The 19,832-nt window shown below is 40.2% G+C and overlaps 2 non-coding genes across 2 annotated transcripts; both read left to right on the top strand.

Moving 5' to 3' along the window:
- Positions 1-2,096: 2,096 nt before the first annotated feature.
- On the top strand, positions 2,097-2,203 carry LOC112753484 (small nucleolar RNA R71). Its single transcript, XR_003177869.1, has one exon. It is a non-coding gene; the product is annotated as a small nucleolar RNA R71 (small nucleolar RNA).
- Positions 2,204-14,345: 12,142 nt separating this feature from the next.
- Positions 14,346-14,452, top strand: LOC112752846 (small nucleolar RNA R71). The gene has a single exon (XR_003177258.1). It is a non-coding gene; the product is annotated as a small nucleolar RNA R71 (small nucleolar RNA).
- The last annotated feature ends 5,380 nt before the right edge of the window (positions 14,453-19,832 follow it).

A 19,832-nucleotide genomic window follows, 5' to 3' on the forward strand; every position in this document is an offset into this window, starting at 1 on the left:
TCTTGCAGTAAACCTACATCCATTGACTTCATCAATGATCTCTACATGTTCTAGGGAGAGAACTTTGCTGATGGTGAAAACCTTAGGTAACTGAGATGGGATGGTGGGGAGATGAGGTGGGATATCTAGGAAGTAAGCTGAGATCACTTTATCCCCTGGAGAGAAATCTTCTGTAGGGATCCTTTTGTTCCTCCATCTCCTTGGTATCTTCTTCTTTCTTTCTTTTGCTGTTATCCTGCTCTTTGTGGTCTCTTTTCCTAGGGGGATTTTGTTGCTAGTCCCATATGATTCTGGTGGTTTTGGCTCCACTTGAGTTTCCTTTAGCTGTGACAGCTGCTGATTATTTTGTTCATCACCCAAAGGAATTCATGAGTGTACAGCTTGTGCCTCAATGCTTGTTTCTCCCACCATTGCTCTGTCATGCTCTGTCCTTAGTTCTTTGCCTTCTTGACTTGCTTCCTGTGAGGGTTTGAAGACATTGAAGGTGAGTTGTTCATCATGTACCCTCAGTATTAGCTCTCCTCGCTCCATATCTATGAGCGCTCTGGCTGTAGCTAAGAATGGTCTTCCCAATATGATTGGTGAAGATAACTTTCTTCCATTTCCAGTATGACAAAGTCTGTGGGAAGGAAGTAGTTCCCAACCTTCACCAGCACGTTTTCAACCACTCCTATTGCTTGTTTTTGAGTTTTGTCTGCCAGCCTGATGACTACGTCTGTGGGCATCAGCTCATTGATTTGCAGCCTCTTCATAAGGGATAAAGGCATTAAGTTGATGCTGGCTCCCAGATCACAGAGTCCTTTATCAAACATTGTTTCTCCTATGGCACAGGGGATGTGAAAACTCCCTGGGTCCTTCCTTTTTGTAGGCAGCTCTGGTTGAATGAGAGCATTGTACTCCTTATTCATCACTATGGTTTGTCCTCCCTTGAGTGAGCTTTTTCTGGTCAGCAGCTCCTTCATGTATTTAATGTATGAGGGCATTTGTTGGAGGGCCTTGATAAATGGTATGTTTACATGGAGAGATGCAAATATGTCAAGAAACCTTGAGTATATTCTCTTCTCTACACCACCATCTAGTAATTGGGGAAAGGGTTTATAGAGTCTCAGCAGCTCCTTCTGTGTAATTATGGTTTCTTGATGATTCTCTTCCTGCTTTCCTGCCGATGTATCTTCAGGTTGTTCTGATGGTTTGTTCGGCTCTTCCTCATTCTCCTTATCACTTATAGTAACCATCTTACAATCTTCCCATCGACTTTCTTTGCTTCACCTCTTGGATTTTTCTCTGTGTCACTTGGGAAGCTATCAGTAGGTTTGGGAATCTTCTCAGATAGGTATCCCACTTGAAATTCTAGCCTCTTGATGGTGTCTCCCTGATTCTTGATATTGGCTCGCACCTCCTCTTTGAACACCTTGTTATCTTGAATCTCCTTGCATATGCCTTCAAGTAGAGTCTCAATCCTTGATAGTCTCTCTTCCGATGATGGAGGGTTGAGATTGGAAGGATGAGAAGGGCCATTTTGACTTTGGTATGGACGTTGAGAAGTGTTGTTGGATGGGTGTTGGTATGACCTCTGTGTTGAGTGTTGGTGAGTTGCATTGTTGTTGGCGTTATGGCATCTCTGATCTTGGCCTTGGTCTTGTTGATTTCCCCACCCAAAGTTTGGGTGTTTCCTCCAACCCAGATTATACATTTTGGAGTATGGGTCATGATTCTTCCTAGGTGAATTCCCAATGTAGTTGGCTTGTTCCTGATCAACCTCTGCTTCTTCATTCACCCCTTCTTGGGTTGCTGCTGAAGTGGTGATTGCTGCTACTTGATTCCTCTCCATCTTCTTGGAGAGGTCAGCTAATTGCTTGGTAATCATCTTGTTTTGAGCTAGCAGTGCATCCACATTGTTCAGCTCTATCACTCCTCTAGTATTGCCTCTTTCAGAAGCATAGAAGTAGTCATTCTCTGCTACAGTCTCAATGACATCTATGGCTTCTTCAATGGTCTTCTTCTTGTTCAGAGATCCCCCGGATGAGTGGTCTACTGCCTTCTTTGATTCATCCGAAAGGCCTTCATAGAAAATGTGCAACTGCACCCATTCATTGAACATATCTGGCGGGCATCTTCTTGTCAAGTCTTTAAACCTCTCCCATGCTTTATATAGAGTCTCACCATCCTGCTGCCTGAATGTCTGTACCTCAGCTCTCAACCTGTTGATCCATTGAGGAGGATAGAATCTTGCCAAGAACTTGTTTACCACATCTTCCCAGGTTGCTAAACTCTCCTTTGGAAAGGATTCCAGCCATTTAGATGCTTTGTCCATGAGTGAGAAGGGAAACAGAAGTAGTCTATAGGTGTCAGGATGAACACCATTAGACTTTATAGTATCGCATATCCTCAGAAAGGTGGTTAGATGTTGATTGGGGTCTTCTTGGACACTTCCTCCGAATGAACAATTGTTCTGAACAAGGGTGATGAGCTGTGGCTTTAGTTCAAAGTTGTTGGCATGTATGGTTGGCCTTTGGATGCTACTTCCACAGTTTCCTGTGTTTGGGTTGATGTAAGAACCCAGAACTCTTCTCTCTTGTCCAGCCTGATGCGCTGGACCTTCTCTGCCATGGTTGTGAGCCTCTTCTTCATGATGGTTCTCCATATTCTCCTCCATGTCTGGTTCAAAATACTCTTCCTCTTCCTCAGCACCAACTACTCTCTTTCCTCTTGCTTCCCTTCTTAATCTAAGGAAGGTCCTCTCAGGTTCAAAATCAAAAGAAGTTGAAGCCCCGCTTCTTCTACCTGTCATACAACCAACAAAGCAAAAGCAAGAGAGATAGATGCAGACAGTAATTTCTACAGAAATGCTGTTAGTGTGAGTGATGCAATATATCAAACAGTTAGTGGGTTAGTGACTGAATTGTAAACAACTAAGAAAATGGGTAGAGGAAAGGGAAGAAAATAGCTAAACAGAAAGTAAATTACTCAAATGAACTCAAATCAAACAAAATAAAAACAAATGCTCAATCTAGTTATCTACCAATTTAATCATTGTTGATACAAAATCAATCCCCGGCAATGGCGCCATAAACTTGATACACGGAAACTTGTCTCTCAACAAATATCCTTTGGCAAGTATACCGAATTGTCGTCAAGTAAAAACTCACAGTAGAGTGAGGTCGAATTCCACAGGGATTGATTGGTCAAACAACTTTAATTGGAAGAATGTTCTAGCTGAGTTAAGCAGAAAGTGAGTTGAGAATTGCAGGAAATTAAATGGCGGGAAAGTAAATAGCAGAAAATAAATGACGGGAAGTAAATTGCAAAATCTTAAATGGGAAGGGAAGTTTAGCATGAAAGTAAATGGCATAAAGTAAAGAGAATGGGTAAGATCAGAAATGGGAAATTCATTGGGCTTAGGAGATGTTGCATTCTCCGGATCAAGTTCATTTTCATCTCTTCCTCAATCAATGCATTCATTGATCTCCTTGGCAATCATAAGTGATTGAATTCCAATTCCTTGGTAATTCAATCTCTCAAATTAGATCAATAGCCAATTCCTTGGTCTAATTACTCATGAGAAGAGATGAAGTGTGGTCACTGATTATACCACATGTTCTTCCAAATCAAAGTATTGGGAGAATTATATGTCACCATATCCGCCCAAACCCCAATTTGGTCCAACATGAGAAAACATTTCTAGCATGATCTCTTCATCCCTTTTCCAAGGTTCAGAAGAGATCCAAGTATGAATAGCTTCTTTTCCAAGATAACTACTCAATTGGATGAGGATTTAAAATTTCATAGTAAAATCAAGAGAAAAGATAGAAGAAGAGTAATGAAAACTATTATTGATCCATCAAATTACAACAGAGCTCCCTAACCCAATGAAAGGGGTTTAGTTGTTCATAGCTCTGGGAAATGAAAGCAAAGATGGAGAGTACATTCTGAAAGTTAAACTAGAAGTGCAGAGAAAGTAAAATACAGAGAGTAATTCTAATAATGCCCAAAAGCCCCTTTTTCTAGTTCAAAGCTCTCCCTATTTATACTACTCTTCTGATCTTCTAGTTGATTCTTCAAGTCTTGGATATGGGCCTTTGGATCTTGAGTTGAAGCAGTTATCTTCTTTAGTGGGCTCAGCTTTACTTGCAGAGAAAGTGTGAAGTAGGCAGGGACTTTAGCTTAGGGCGTAAGTGGTGTTAACGTTAAGTGAAAATGTAGGGTTGAGAACGTTAGTGACAATCACCTTTTTCACTAACGTTCCTAACCCAAAGTGGTCCACGTTAACTTCAACATTAGTGGCACTAACGTGACCACTAACGTTGACCCTTGGCCCTTCGCAAACGTTACTGGGGTTTACCTTTTTCAATAACATTAAGAGTACCCCTTTCTCCCTACGTTAGAGTCCACGTTAGAATAGTTAACGTGGCCTTTAACATAGGCTTGCCAAATCTTCGAGAGCGTTAGTGACACTTACCTTTGTCACTAACGCTTCAGAATACCCCTTCTTCCCACGTTAGAGTTCACGTTAACTAGGTTAACGTGACTTCTAACGTGGTATTGATACCCATCTCTAACGTTAGTGACAAAGGTGAGTGTCACTAACGTTGGCTAATCATCCCTCTTCTCTACGTTAACTTCCACGTTAATGCAATTAACGTGGCAACTAACGTGGCTTAATCCAACGTTAGTGACAAAGGTGAGTGTCACTAACGTTGGTGATTCTTGCTCCCTCCACGTTAGAGTCCACGTTAACTAGGTTAACGTGGCTTTTAACATAGCCAATATGGGCTTAGTCCAACGTTAGTGACAAAGGTGAGTGTCACTAACGTTGGCATCATCTTCTTCTTCCACGTTAGAGCTCACGTTAACTAAGTTAACGTGGCTCTTAACACGGCCAATTGCCCCTTTTGGAATGTTAGTGGCACTTACTTTTACCACTAACGTTGGAGTTCTACTTCTCTTCCACGTTAGCTTCCACGTTAACTATGTTAACGTGGCAACTAACGTGGGCTATGATGGCTCACGAAGGCGTTATTGGCAATCACTTTTCTCAATAACGTTGCAATCTAGCCTTCATTCCACGTTAGTGGTTACGTTAGCTAGACTAACGTGGCTGCTAACGTGGTTCTTCCTTGCTTCCTTTATCCTGAAATCAAGTAATAAAGTGCATCAAAGATCTGATCCAAGTTATGAGACATGCATCATTCAATTTGTCCTTTAATTCATGCATAATTCTCATCAAATCATGTAAAATTCACAATATTTGCTTGAATCCATATGTAAGTGATTATTTACCCAAAACTTGCTTATTTCCTAAGAAAATGCATGAAACTACCTTAAAACCATAAAGAAAATGTCAGTGAAACTGGCCAAAATCCCCTGGCTTCAGATCCACTTTTACACTTCACTTTTGAGTACTTTTTGAGCTATGAGTAGCTAACTTCCTTCTCATTGAGAGAGAAAGCTCTATTGTACTTGATGGATTGATAATAGTGAAATTCTTCTTCTCTTCATTTCTGTTTGATTTGCTAGAGGGAATTTCGTTCTTAATGCTTAGCATTAAATTATCTTGGGAAAGAGATTGAATGCAATTGGGTTTCATGGGAACCTTGGGAAAGGAAACATGAAACCATGCTTGAAATCCCTTCTCACACTTGAGTAGAATCTGGGTTTTGGTGTTTGGATATGTGACATATAATCCTTGATGTGGGTGGAAACTGTCTGTCAACAAATTTCCTTTGGCAAGTGTACCGAATTTGTCGTCAAGTAAAAACTCACAATAGAGTGAGGTCAAATCCCACAGGGATTAATTGATCAACCAACTTTAATTAGAAGAATGTTCTAGTTGAACGAATCCAGAATTTGGGTTGAGAGTTACAAAAAATAAAATGGCGGGAATGTAAATAACAGAAAAGTAAATGCTAGAATTAAAGGACTAGAAGTAAATGACTGAAAGTAAATTGCAGAATTGTAAATGGGAATGGGGGATTTGCTCATAAAAGTAAATGGCAGAAAATAAAGAGAATGGCTAAGATCAGAGATGGGGAGTTCAATGGGCTTAGGAGATGTTGCAATTCTCCGGATCAAGTTCATTTTCATCTCTTCCTCAATCAATGCACTCATTGATCTCCTTGGCAATCTTAATTGATTGAATTTCAATTTCTTGCAATTCAATCTCTCAAATCTTGATCAATAGCCAATTCCTTGGTCAATTGCTCATGAGAAGAGATGAAGTATGGTCACTGATTATACCACATGCATTTCCAAAATCAAGTATTGAGAGGGTTATAGTCACATACCCATCCAAACCCAATTTGGTCCAGCATGAGAAAGCATTTCTAGCTTGATCTCTTCATTCCTCTTTCAAGGTTCAGAAGAGATCCAAGTTTGAATAGCTTCTTTTCCAAGATAACTACCCAATTGGATGAAGATCGAAAGCTTTCAAGTAAAATCAAGAGAAAAGATAGAAGAAAAATAATGAAAACTAGTATTGATCCATCAAATTACAACAGAGCTCCCTAACCCAATGAAAGGGGTTTAGTTGTTCATAGCTCTAGAAAATGAAAACAAAGATGGAGAATACATCATAAAACTAGAAATTGCAGAGAAGGTAAAATACAGAGAGTAGTTCTCTTTTCCAACTTCCAGAACTCCTTCAACAATTCAAAGCTACTCCTATATATACTACTTCTCTCAGCTTCTAATTGGCTCTTCAAGTCTTGGGCCTTTGGATCTTGAGTTTGAAGCAGTTCTCTTCTTCATTTGGGCTTGGCTTTACTTGCAGAGAGAAAATGTGAAGTGGGCAGAGACTTTAGCTCAGGACGTTAGGGGTGTTAACGTTTAGTGAAAATATAAGTTCGAGAACGTTAGTGACAATCAACTTTCTCACTAACGTTACTAAGTAAAAGCCACGTTAACTTCAACGTTAGTGGCATAAACGTTGCCACTAACGTTGCCTCTAAGTCCTTCGCACACGTTATTGAGACTTAACATTCCCAATAACTTTGAAAAGCCCCCTTTCTTCCCACGTTAGAGCCCACGTTAACTTAGTTAACGTGGCTCTTTAACGTGGGCTTGCCATCCTTCGAGAACGTTAGTGACACTCAACATTCTCAGTAACGTTCCAAGGTGCCCCTATGCCTCACGTTAGAGTCCACGTTAACTAGGTTAACGTGGCTTCTAACGTGGCCATGCTTAGCCATCCCCAACGTTAGTGACAATGTTGAGTGTCACTAACGTTGGCCATTCTTTTACTCATCAACGTTAGCTTCCACGTTAACTAAGTTAACGTGGGAGTAAACGTGGCTCCCTGGGGGTTGTGTGGTTGCTTCCAACGTTAGTGACAATGTTGGGTGTCACTAACGTTGTCGACCACTCTTGCTTCTTACGTTAGCTCCCACGTTAACCAAGTTAACGTGGGAGTTAACGTGGTATGTTTCTCCTTAGGCCAACGTTAGTGACAATGTTGAATGTCACTAACGTTGGCGTTTCTTCCCCCTTTTAATGTTAGAGGCCAAGTTAACTAAGTTAACGTGGACTCTAACGTGGCCACTTATGAGCATTTGCCAACGTTAGTGACAATGTTAAGTGTCACTAACGTTGGCTCAACTTCCCCTCTCCACATTAGAGTTCACGTTAACTTAGTTAACGTGACTCTTAACGTGGTCAATGATGGCTTCGAGAGCGTTATTGACAATCACTTTTCTCATTAACTTTGCAAGTTACCTCCCATTCCTTGCTTCCTTTGGTCCTGAAATCAAGCAATAGAGCGCATCAAAGTTCTAGTCCAAGTCATGGGCAATGCAACATACAATTTGTCACTAAACTCATGCAAAATCCTCATGAAATAATGTAAAATGCACAATGTATGCTTGAATCAAGGTGTAAGTGAATATCTACCCAAAACTAGCTTATTTCCTAAGAGAATCCATGAAACTAACCTAAAAACAGTAAAGAAAAGGTCAGTGAAACTGGCCAAGATGCCCTGGCATCACAACACCAAACTTAAAGCTTGCTTGTCCCTAAGCAAGTATTGGAACAAGAGAATGATGAATGGAATGCTAAGAGCAATGAGTCATTCTTGTGGAAGTCATATCACTGATTTTATGGTGGTTTCATGCATAGCAACTTAGGTTCATTCCTTTACTAGCTTTCAAACCTTTATCATGTCCTAAAACACTCACCTTGCTTACATCCCATGAGACTTTTATTCATTGATCCCTTTATTGTCATTTCAGAGCTTATTGGTGTTCTTAGGCTAAGTGCTCTGTGAGGGGGCAACTTTTTAAGATAAGCTTTCAGCCAACACTCCCGAACTAGTTGGTTCAAGGTGCTAGGTGTTGAAGCACCCCTAAGGACTTACTCCCTCAAGTCTCTCCCCCATACATACACACCACAGGCATATAGTTCATTTATTTTCCTTCTTGAGACCTTGGTGTCCAGCACCTCTTTGGGTTACTAAATGCTCTGTGGTGAGGGTTACTCTTGATAATGGACTTTCAGCTGATAATCCCGGGTTAGTTAACCTAAGTTACCAAGTGATAAAGCACCCCTAAGAGCTTATTCATCTAAGTAGATCCCTCACACAGGAACACTACAGACACATATCTTAAGATCAAAACCATTGGTGCCTAGCCTTATTGCTTACTCTTTTTTCTTTTGTTTTTCCACTTTCATTATTCTTTTCTCTTTCTCTTATTAGGATCTTGTCATATACTTAGTCTCATGAGTATATTCAAAGCAAAGTATTCAGGCCAGATAGTTGTCATTCCACCTTATGGTTGAACCAACTTAGCTAACTTATGATCATACCACAAACTCATGAATGTACTCCATAGTATGAACTCTACTCTGGTCTTTTGAAACATAAACATTCTCTTTTCATTTGATTTAAAGGGACAAGCATACAAGTAAGTAAAGTAAGGATGCAGTGACATAAAGACTAGCACACAGAGACCTTCTTCAATACCAAAGACTTAAAAGACAGAATTGAAAAAGGTTTCAACTACGCGTAACTACAAATCAAAAGTGCATTCGGACTTCCAACTTTCAACAATTCTGAGTATAATGGAATTAAGTAACAATACAACCTTCGGGTGATGATTTCTAGTTGCCCTCTCTCTTTGTCATCATCCTAGTTTTTGCTGCCTCGCTTCTTTGGGTGAAGGTGCACCATTTCCTCATAAGATTCCTGCAAGGTTACTGGAAGTTGCTTGTTCCCAAAGCACTTCAGACATAGTTAGCTTGCATGTATGCTTGTGCCTCTTGAACTCAATTTGGTGTGTGAACACCAAACTTAGTTCCTTGCCCAGTATAAAACATTGTATATATGCAGAGAACCTCATATCTTGTTATCAACAAAGCAATGATCACCTATAGTCTAACTACATCTAAGTGGTTTCTCTTGATTGGATGGAGCTAGCAATGTTCTTTTGGAGTGGAGTGTAATTCTAACCAATGTCCTTTGGTGGAACACCAAACTTAGAATTACACTATCACTCTTGGATTGTTCTGGTGTGGAACACCAAACTTAGCTCCTTACAATGCAGGGGAAACAACTTGTGATTTTTATTGAAATAAAGATGAAAGTGAAACTACCTGAGGTTGGGTTGCCTCCCAACAGAGCGCTCTTTTATCGTCGCTAGCTCAACGAGTCCTTAATTACTTAAGATGGTACTTTACTCTGGGGTTTTCCCCCATGTTGCCCAGATAATGCTTGAGTCTTTGTCCATTCACTGTAAAAGTCCTCTCTGAACCTTCATCCGTGATTTCGATGTGGCCATATGGTGATACTTTTGTAACCATGAAAGGCCCGGACCACCTTAACTTGAGTTTTCCTGGGAACAGCCTTAATTTAGAATTGTAAAGGAGTACTCGCTGCCCCTTTTCGAAACTCCTTGGCGCAAGATGCATGTCATGTTTTCTCTTTGCCTTTTCTTTATACATCTTAGTGTTTTCATAGGCTTGTGACCTGAATTCCTCCATCTCTTGCAGCTGCAACATCCTTTTTGCACCAGCAGCAATGCTATCAAAATTTAGTATCTTGATAGCCCAGAGAGATTTGTGTTCCAGCTCCAGTGGTAAATGACAAGCCTTCCCATAGACCAGTTGATATGGAGACATTCTAAGTGGAGTTTTGAATGCTGTTCTGTATGCCCAAAGAACATCATCCAGCTTCTTCGACCAATCCTTTCTAGATGCAACCACAGTCTTTTCCAGGATCCTCTTCAGCTCTCTATTGGATATCTCAGTTTGCCCACTTGTTTGAGGATGGTAAGGTGTGGCTACTTTGTGTTTTACCCCATATCGTAGGAGGAGAGCTTCTAATGGTTTGTTACAAAAGTGGCTCCCTCCATCACTGATGAGGGCTCTTGGGACTTCAAACCGGCTAAAGATATTCTTCCTGAGGAAGTTCATGACTACCTTGTTATCATTAGTTGGGGTTGCAATAGCCTCTACCCACTTGGAAACATAATCCACTGCTACCAAGATGTACTTGTTTGCATATGAGGTTGGGAATGGTCCCATGAAATCTATTCCCCACACATCAAACAGTTCCAGTTCTAAGATGAAATTTTGTGGCATGGCGTTTCTTTTGGGCAAGTTTCCAGATCTTTGGCATTCATTGCAGCTTTTTACTAGTTCCTTGGCATCCTTGAAAAGGGTGGGCCAAAAGAATCCGCTTTGTAACACCTTTGCTGCAGTTCTGTCCCCTCCAAAGTGGCCTCCATAACATGAACCGTGGCAATTCCACAAGACTTCTCTTCCTTCTTCTTCCGAAACACATCTTCTAAGGATTCCATCTGAACACTTTTTGAAGAGATATGGCTCGTCCCAGACAAAGTATTTTGCATCATTCATGAGCTTCCTTTTTGATGTTTATTGATCCCTGGAGGTAATGCCCCAGTTGCCTTGAAATTTGCAATATCTGCAAACCATGGTGCTTTGTGAACTATCATCAACAGCTCATCAGGGAAGAGCTCATTCACATTTGTATCATTTCCTCCACCTTGATCATGAGGGATTCTGGATAGGTGATCTGCCACCTTGTTCTCCACTCCTTTTTTGTCTTTGATTTCAATATTGAATTCCTGCAACAGTAAGATCCACCTTATTAGTCTTGGCTTTGATTCTTGCTTGGCAAACTAATATTTAAGTGCTGTGTGATTTGTAAAGACAATCACTTTAGCACCAATGAGGTATGATCTAAATTTGTCAATGCAAAAACTATTGCTAGCAACTCCTTTTCAGTAGTGTTATAATTTCTTTGAGTTTCATTAAGGACTTTGCTAGCATAGTATATCACATGAACTAAGTTATCTTTCCTTTGTCCTAATACTGCCCCAACTGCAAAATCAGATGCATCGCACATCAATTCAAATGGTAGGTTCCAATCAGGTGGGGAAATGATAGGAGCAGAGGACAACCTCATTTTCAAATGTGCAAATGCTAGCATGCATGTTTCATCAAAGATAAATGGTGTATCAGATACAAGGAGATTGCTTAAGGGCTTGACTATCTTTGAAAAATCTTTAATGAACCTTCTGTAAAAACCAGCATGCCCTAAAAAACTCCTAATTGCCTTGACATCACTGGGTGGGGGTAGTTTTTCAATAAGTTCTACTTTAGCTCTATCAACCTCAATGCCTTAGTGGGAGACCTTGTGACCAAGGACTATTTCTCCTGTCACCATAAAGTGACATTTTTCCCAGTTCAAGACCAAATTGGTCTCTTGGCATCTTTTCAATACCAAGGCGAGGTGATGTAGGCAATTAGGAAAGGAATCTCCGAATACCGAGAAATCATCCATAAAAACTTCAATGAATTTTTCTATCATATCTGAAAAAATAGAAAGCATGCAGCGTTGGAAAGTTGCAGGTGCATTACATAGCCCAAATGGCATGCGCCTATAGGCAAACACTCCATACGGGCAAGTAAATGAGATTTTTGTTGGTCTATGGATCAACCACTATTTGGTTATAACCTGAATAACCATCGAGAAAACAATAATATGTGTGCCTTGCAAGTCTTTCCAACATCTGATCCATGAATGAAAGGGGAAAATGATCTTTTCGTGTAGCCTCATTGAGTTTTCTGTAGTCTATGCACATCCGCCATCCTGTGACGGTCCTTGTAGGTATGAGTTCGTTCTTCTCATTAGGAACCACAGTGATTCCTCTTTCTTGGGCACAACATGTACGGGGCTAACCCAAGGGCTGTCCGAAATTGGGTATATTACCCCTCCTTGCCAAAGCTTCATAACCTCTTTCTATACCACTTTCTTCATGATTGGGTTCAGCCTTCTTTGGGATTGAATGGATGGCTTAGCATCATCTTTCAACAGTATTTTATGCATGCATATGGCTGAACTGATTCCTTTCAAGTCAGCAAGGGTCCATCCAATGGCATCCTTATGCTCCCTCAACACTTTGAGTAGCTCGTCCTCTTGATCTTGACTGAGGGATGAATTTATGATCACTGGGTAGTTTTTATTTTCTCCTAGGTATGCATATTTGAGAGTGGGTGGCAGTGCTTTGAGTTCAAGTTTGGGTGCTTCTGACTTTTCGTTCCCTTCCTTTGGTGCATCTGGTATATGAATTTCTGCTGTGGCCACCTCTTCACTTGATTCAGATTCTTCCTCCACCAATCTCTCGTCCTCTTCATGTTCTTCTTCTTCAAATTCTCCTGCACTTTATCCTCAAGTGCATCTAACCTCATGCATTCCCCCAATTGTTCTGGTGGGTAACTCATGGCCTTGAACACATTGAATGTCATCTTTTCATTGTGTAATCTCAGGGTGAGGTCACCCTTCTGAACATTAATGACAGCCCCAGCAGTGGCCAAGAATGGCCTTCCCAGGATGATGGAGGTCTTGGTGTCCTCCTGCATGTCCAGCACCACAAAATCTGCTGGAAATATGAAATCTCCCACTTTTACTAGCAAATCCTCTACTACCCCATGAGGGAATTTGAATGATCGGTCTGCCAGTTGTAGGACCATTTTTGTTGGTTTAGCCTCCTCAATTTTCATCTTCCTCATCATAGCTACTGACATCAAATTGATGCTGGCCCCTAAGTCACAAAGAGCCTTCTCTACTGTGATTTCCCCTATAATACAAGGGATCTGAAAACTCCCAGGATCCTTCAGTTTCTGGGTTGTTTGTGCTGAATGATAGCACTACACTCTTCGGTTAGTATCATAGTCTCATTGTTCTTCCAGCTTCTCTTCTTAGTCATTAGTTCCTTCAAAAACTTGGCATAGAGTGGCATTTGTTCTATGTCTTCAGCAAAGGGTATGTTGATTTGTAGTTTCTTGAAGATTTCCAAAAATCTCAAGAACTGGTTGTCATCTTCCTTTTTCTTCAATAGCTGGGGGTATGGAGCTCTTGAGATGTTCAGTTGTGGCATCCCTTTTTCTTTCTGCGGACTTGGCGTGGGAGGTTGAACTCCATCTTGCTCTTCTCCCTTTTCATTTGAGCCTTCTTCTTGTGGTTTTGGGGCAGTTCCTTCAGTTCCTTCCCACTCCTAAGTGTGATAGCTTGACACTCCTCCCTTTTGCTTGAATTGGCATCATTGCAAAGGTTGTGGTTAGGAAGCTGCTTAAATAGATACCTGATTTGTGTCTCCAGTTTCTTGATGGCAGCATTTTGATTCTGCATGTTTGACTGCACTTCCTCTCGGAATGCTTTACTGTTTCGAATGTCCTTGCATACTCCTTCAAGTAAGGTTTCAATCTTAGAGAGCTTGTCATCAATTGATGGGTGATTCAGAGTAGATGTGCTGTTTTGGTTTTGATAAGCGTGTGGAGAAGTGTTGTTGTGGGGGTGTTGAGATGTCCTCTGTGTGAATTGCTGGTGAGCTGCATTGTTGTTGGAGTTGTAACATCTCTGGTCTTGATTTTGATCTTGCTCACTTCCCCACCCAAAGTTTGGGTGGTTTCTCCATCCAGGGTTGTAGGTCTTGGAGTATGGATCATAGTTTTTCCTTGGTGAATTCCCAATGTAGTTGGCTTGCTCCTGACTACCCTCTGCTTCTTCATTCACTCCTTCTTGGGTTGTTGATGAAGTTGAGATTGCTGCTACTTGGTTCCTCTCCATCTTCTTGGTGAGGTCAGCCAGCTGTTGGGTAATGAGCTTGTTTTGGGCCAACAGAGCATATACATTGTTTAGCTCCATTACTCCTCTTGTATTCCGTCTTTCGGAATCATAGAAGTAGTCGTTCTCTGCTACTATTTCAATAACATCTATGGCTTCCTCAATAGTCTTCTTCTTGTTCAAAGATCCTCCGGATGAATGGTCTACGGCCTTCTTTGACTCGTAAGGGAGCCCTTCATAGAAAATGTGCAGCTGCACCCATTCGTTGAACATATCTGGTGGGCACCTCCTTGTTAGGTCTTTAAACCTCTCCCATGCTTCATATAGAGTCTCACCATCTTGTTGCCTAAAAGTTTGGACCTCAGCTCTCAGCCTATTGATTCGTTGAGGAGGGTAAAATCTTAATAAGAATTTATTCACCACGTCTTCCTAAGTTGTCAAGCTTTCCCTTGGAAAAGATTCCAGCCACTTAGCTGCCTTGTCCCTGAGTGAGAATGGAAATAAGAGCAGTCTATAGGCGTCAGGATGAACACCATTAGACTTCACTGTGTCACATATTCTCAGGAAGGTGGTTAAATGTTGATTGGGGTCTTGAACACCTCCTCCAAACGAACAGTTGTTCTGAACAAGGGTGATGAGCTGTGGTTTAAGTTCAAAGTTGTTGGCATGGATTGTTGGCTTTTGGATGCTACTTCCACAATTTCCTGGGTTTGGATTGATGTAAGAGCCCAAAACTCTTCTATCCTCCTGATGAGTATTTGGTGGAAAAATGAATTTCTCCCGAAACACACAAATCTAACCGGCAAGTGTACCGGGTCGCATCAAGTAATAAAAACTCACGGAGTGAGGTCGATCCCACAGGGATTGAAGGATTGAGCAATTTTAGCTTAGTGGTTAATTTAGTCAAGCGAATCAAGATTTGGTTGAGTGTTTTGTGATTTTCAGAAATTAAATTGCATGGAATTAAAGAGAGCAGGAAATAAATTGCTGAATCTTAAAGAACAAGAAATTAAATGGCAGAAACTTAGAATGCAGGAAATGTAAATTGCGGAATCTTAAAGTGCAAGAAATGTAAATGACTTGAATTGTAAAGGGGATTGGGACTTGGATTTGCAGAAATTAAACAAGGAAAAGTAAATTTGCATCAAGCAGAGAAGTAGAAGAGGGTTTGGGTTAAATCGGATCTTGAAGCAGAAAAGTAAATGAACATGAAAACAGTAAACAGAGAATTAGAAATTGAAAGTTCAGATCTCAGGACCAGAGACTAGAGAACCAGGTCTAGATCTCACTACCTTCCTTGATCTAACAAGAACAATTGCAAGGGAAATGTAAATTGCAAAGAAAGTAGATGAAGAACAATTAACCAAAACTGAAATTCAATTAAGCAGTAAATAAACAGAGAGATCCAAGGATGAGATTGAAACAGAATTTCTTCAATTCTCCAACCCAAGATCCAAGACAATTGTAATTGAAATTGAAGGCAATAAAAATCAGAGGAAGAGAATGCAATTCTCCTTCCCCGAAACTAAGAAATTAAAGATCACTCAATATCCCAAAGCTCTCCGAAAACTATTATGAAAACTCAAAGGAAAGCTCCCCGAAGAACTTGAATTCTATCCTATTTATACACTTTCTTCAAATGATCTTCAAGCCTTGAGTTGAGCCTTTGCTCTTGGTGGAATTGGGTTGAAAGAGGCCTTGGTTGATTGCTCTTGGAGTTTGGAGAAGAACCAAAGTGAACCAAATGAACCGGGTTGGAGTTTTGCAAAAGTTGGAGTAAAAGTTTGAGCAAAAGTTAGGGGCTAACTTTGCTCCAACTTTTCATATCAGCTACCATAACTTGCTGCTATCCACGTTGGGCAAAAGTTAGGGGTCTAACTTTTGCTCCAACGTTGGCCTTCCTTGTGCACTTATGGCGCCAACGTTAGCCCAAAAGTTAGGGGCTAACGTGGCGCAACTTTGCTCCTTCCTTGTATTTTTCATGTGCCAACGTTAGCCCAAAGTTAGGGGCTAACGTTGGCGCAAACTTTTGGTGGCAGGGGGTTTTTCTTATGCACGTTAGCCCAAGTTAGGGGCTAACGTTGGCAAACTTTTGGGTGCCCAGGGTGATTTTCATCTGCAACGTTAGCCCAAAAGTTAGGGGCTAACGTTGGGGCTAACTTTCACCCAAAGTTTGTGCAAAAGTTTGAGGCTATCTTTAGGTCCAGCTTTTTGCTTCCTGGTTCAATTTCACTTATTCATTGTCCTCTCTTTACTCCTAGCTATTCCTTCTTGCTTCAACCTTTCTCCAAGCTTTCTTCACCTATCATTAATCAACCAAACACATAAAAGCTATGCTTAAAATCATGAGATATTCATTCTTTCATAATATGTGACAATTATAGTATAAAACCTCATGAAATAGCATGAATTCATACATGGTTGATTAAATCAAAGGAAACATGAAAATCTACCCAATTAGCTTGCTTATGGCTCAAGAAAGTGCATAATTCTAATGAAAACAAAAGAAAAGACTAGTTAAATAGGCTAAGATGACTTGTCATCACAACACCAAACTTAAAGCTTGCTGTCCCCAAGCAAGAAATGAATTTTGCTCATAGTTCTTTCACTTAAGAAGGATTGAAGAATAATTATAAGGTCTTGTGAGTGAAGTGATCAAGTGTCAGTGGGGTGAACTCTAAATCATATGCTCATGCAAGGCTTCAGTGCTCACTAGTCTTCACATATTGGGAATCTTAGGTCTTAGGATTTTCATCCAAATGGTATCATGGAATCTTTTATATGTAGTCACCTTGAAGCAGCTATGTTTCTTTGCTTTGGCCTTGACTCTAAGTGTCATGTCTCAAAGCGGCTCTTTAGATAAGCTTTCAATCAATACTCCTAAACTAGTTGGTTTTAAGGTATTAGGTGTTAAAGCACCCCTAAGGATTTACTTGTCAAGCCTCTTTCTTTGACACACTCAACCACAAGCATTTTACTAAGCTAACAACTCTTTGAGTCATTGTTTCTTCTTTCTTTCTGCCTAGTAATTGATGCTCAGAGCCTTGGGCCATGTTCTTTTGTTTTGTATTTTCTTTTTTTCTTTTGTTTTGTTTGCTGCTTCTTGGATCAATAAATTTTTGAGAATCTCCACAATACTTCTTTGAACTTCATGTCCTGCCTATGAGCTTCCATGCAGTTTTCACAAGCATGCAACCTCAATACATAATCATACAACTAGAACCACCACTTCTCCTAATCTTTTGCTTGCCTCAAAATTGTTTAATTCCTCATCCTTCTTTTCAAAGAACTTTCATGTGATGCAATTCTTGAATCATTGAGTACAAACAAGTTTTGAAGAGAAAAATGTTGTGATAATAAGCATCTTGCTTACTGAATTACAGAAAAACTATGCATGCAGACAGAAATAGGAAACTAAACACTCTCAATCATAGCAGTGTTTGATGTAGATAATCACTTAACAATACAACCTTTGAGTTCTGCTTTCCTTCTTCTCATCATCATCATTGTTGCTTTAGGTTCATCTTTGTTTCTTTGATTGATGATTCTTAATCATTCCAAGCTTGTATGGACCTCTGCAATATATTGAAAGTTGCTTGTTCCCCAAGCACTTGGAAACAATGGTTAGTCTGGCTGATTTATTTATGGGCTTTTGAACTTACTTTGGTGTGGGAACACCAAAACTTAGTACCTTGCCAATGGTTTCATGCATCAAATTAACCATGTGTAATAATTTTTTTCTTTTCTCTTCTTTTTCAAAGCAATAAACTGAAAACTAGAAAAACAGAATAGTTAACTAGTTCATCCCAACATGCTTGAAGCCCATCATTATGCAGAGAGTGAGAATGTGTTTTATAATGGGACTTTGGTGAAACCCAAACTTAGAATCCTGCATTCTCCTTTAGATTGTTTTGGTGTGCAACACCAAACTTAGCTTCTTGCATATAGATAAACTACTTAACCTTTTATTGAAATAGATATGAAAGATAGTTACCTCCGGTTGGGTTGCCTCCCAACAAGCGCTCTTATTGTCACTAGCTTGACATCCTCTGTGCTGCTCAGCTCAAATTCTAGCTTCCTTCTCCTTGTCCTATTGTCTTCTAAGTGAGGCTTTGCTTTCTCTCACTCGTTTCTGTGAGGTTTTTGGCTATTGTTCCATTTGCTTCCCAATTCCCCCGTAATTCTCAGGTGTTTGTTCATCTCACTTGATGTTCATCATTTCTCTACTCTCTTGATTGGTGATCCTTGGATTCTTGATGTTGTGATGTTGTGCAGGTTTTGGGAAGTGGGTTGTTGTAGGTTGAAGTTCCTAGTTTCTGATGTTGAGTTCCCTCATTCTAGATAAGAATGTGGCTTCCATGGTGGAACTGTGCATTCACTGTAGTGAATGGAGAAATCAAGTTGTCTAGCCATTTGACTCATTGTTGCTGAGTTTGCTGATGTAGCTGTTTGCTTTGATTCATGACTGCCTTCATTCCTTCAAGATTCATCGTATCTTTCTCTCTGAAGTTGCATTCTGTGGTGTCTCAAAGGAGTGTTGGTTGTGGTTCTCTTGTCATTGAACCTTGCAGTTCCTTGACCAGTTGCTGTTGCTTCGAGTAAGTCATCTGGAAGTGATCCACCGCTCTTCTCGTTTCTGGGGTTAATCCTTCGTAGAATGCTTGGAAAGCCACTTTGTCATTTGCTTTCTTGTATCTTTCCCATGCTTTGAGAAATGGTTCTTCCTCTCCTTGCATGAATGGATGTGTCCCTATTTCATCTTGATGTCTGTTGGGATGTAGAGAATTTGGCTAGAATTTGGCAACCAACCATCCCAACTAGTGATACTTCCTTGGGAAGAGTTTCAAGCATTGTGCTGCCTCATCCTTTAGTGAGAAAGGGAATAGCAAGAGCTTATAGACATCATTATTGACAACATCACAGATCCTCAGAAAAATAGATAATGCGTTCCATCCTCCATGGATTTCACCATGGAACAATTGTTTCTCTATAGTGTAATGATTTGCGGCTTCATGTTGGCATGTTCTCTTTTCAATTCTTTCAATTCCTCCTCTGGTTCTCTTTTTTCCTGCGACATCAAAACACACGGAACCACAGTGTACTCTTGAAAATTGAGTGTAGCAGTTGAGAAAACTTTCAAACAGTTATGGTTAGCAAAATTAAAGAATAAAATGCTTGATCGATCACCACCTACTTAATCATTGTCAATCTAATCATCCCCGGCAACGGCGCCAAAAACTTGATGAGTATTTTGGTGGAAAAATGAATTTCTCCCAAAACACACAAATCTAACCGGCAAGTGTACCGGGTCGCATCAAGTAATAAAAACTCACGGGAGTGAGGTCGATCCCACAGGGATTGAAGGATTGAGCAATTTTAGCTTAGTGGTTAATTTAGTCAAGCGAATCAAGATTTGGTTGAGTGTTTTGTGATTTTCAGAAATTAAATTGCATGGAATTAAAGAGAACAGGAAATAATTGCTGAATCTTAAAGAACAAGAAATTAAATGGCAGAAACTTAGAATGCAAGAAATGTAAATTGCGGAATCTTAAAGTGCAAGAAATGTAAATGACTTGAATTGTAAAGGGGATTAGGACTTGGATTTGCAGAAATTAAACAAGGAAAAGTAAATTTGCATCAAGCAGAGAAGTAGAAGAGGGTTTGGGTTAAATCGGATCTTGAAGCAGAAAAGTAAATGAACATGAAAATAGTAAACAGAGAATTAGAAATTGAAAGTTCAGATCTCAGGACCAGA

The sequence above is a fragment of the Arachis hypogaea genome, chromosome 15 (genome assembly GCF_003086295.3).
Source record: "Arachis hypogaea cultivar Tifrunner chromosome 15, arahy.Tifrunner.gnm2.J5K5, whole genome shotgun sequence".
Taxonomy (NCBI): Eukaryota; Viridiplantae; Streptophyta; class Magnoliopsida; order Fabales; family Fabaceae; genus Arachis; species Arachis hypogaea.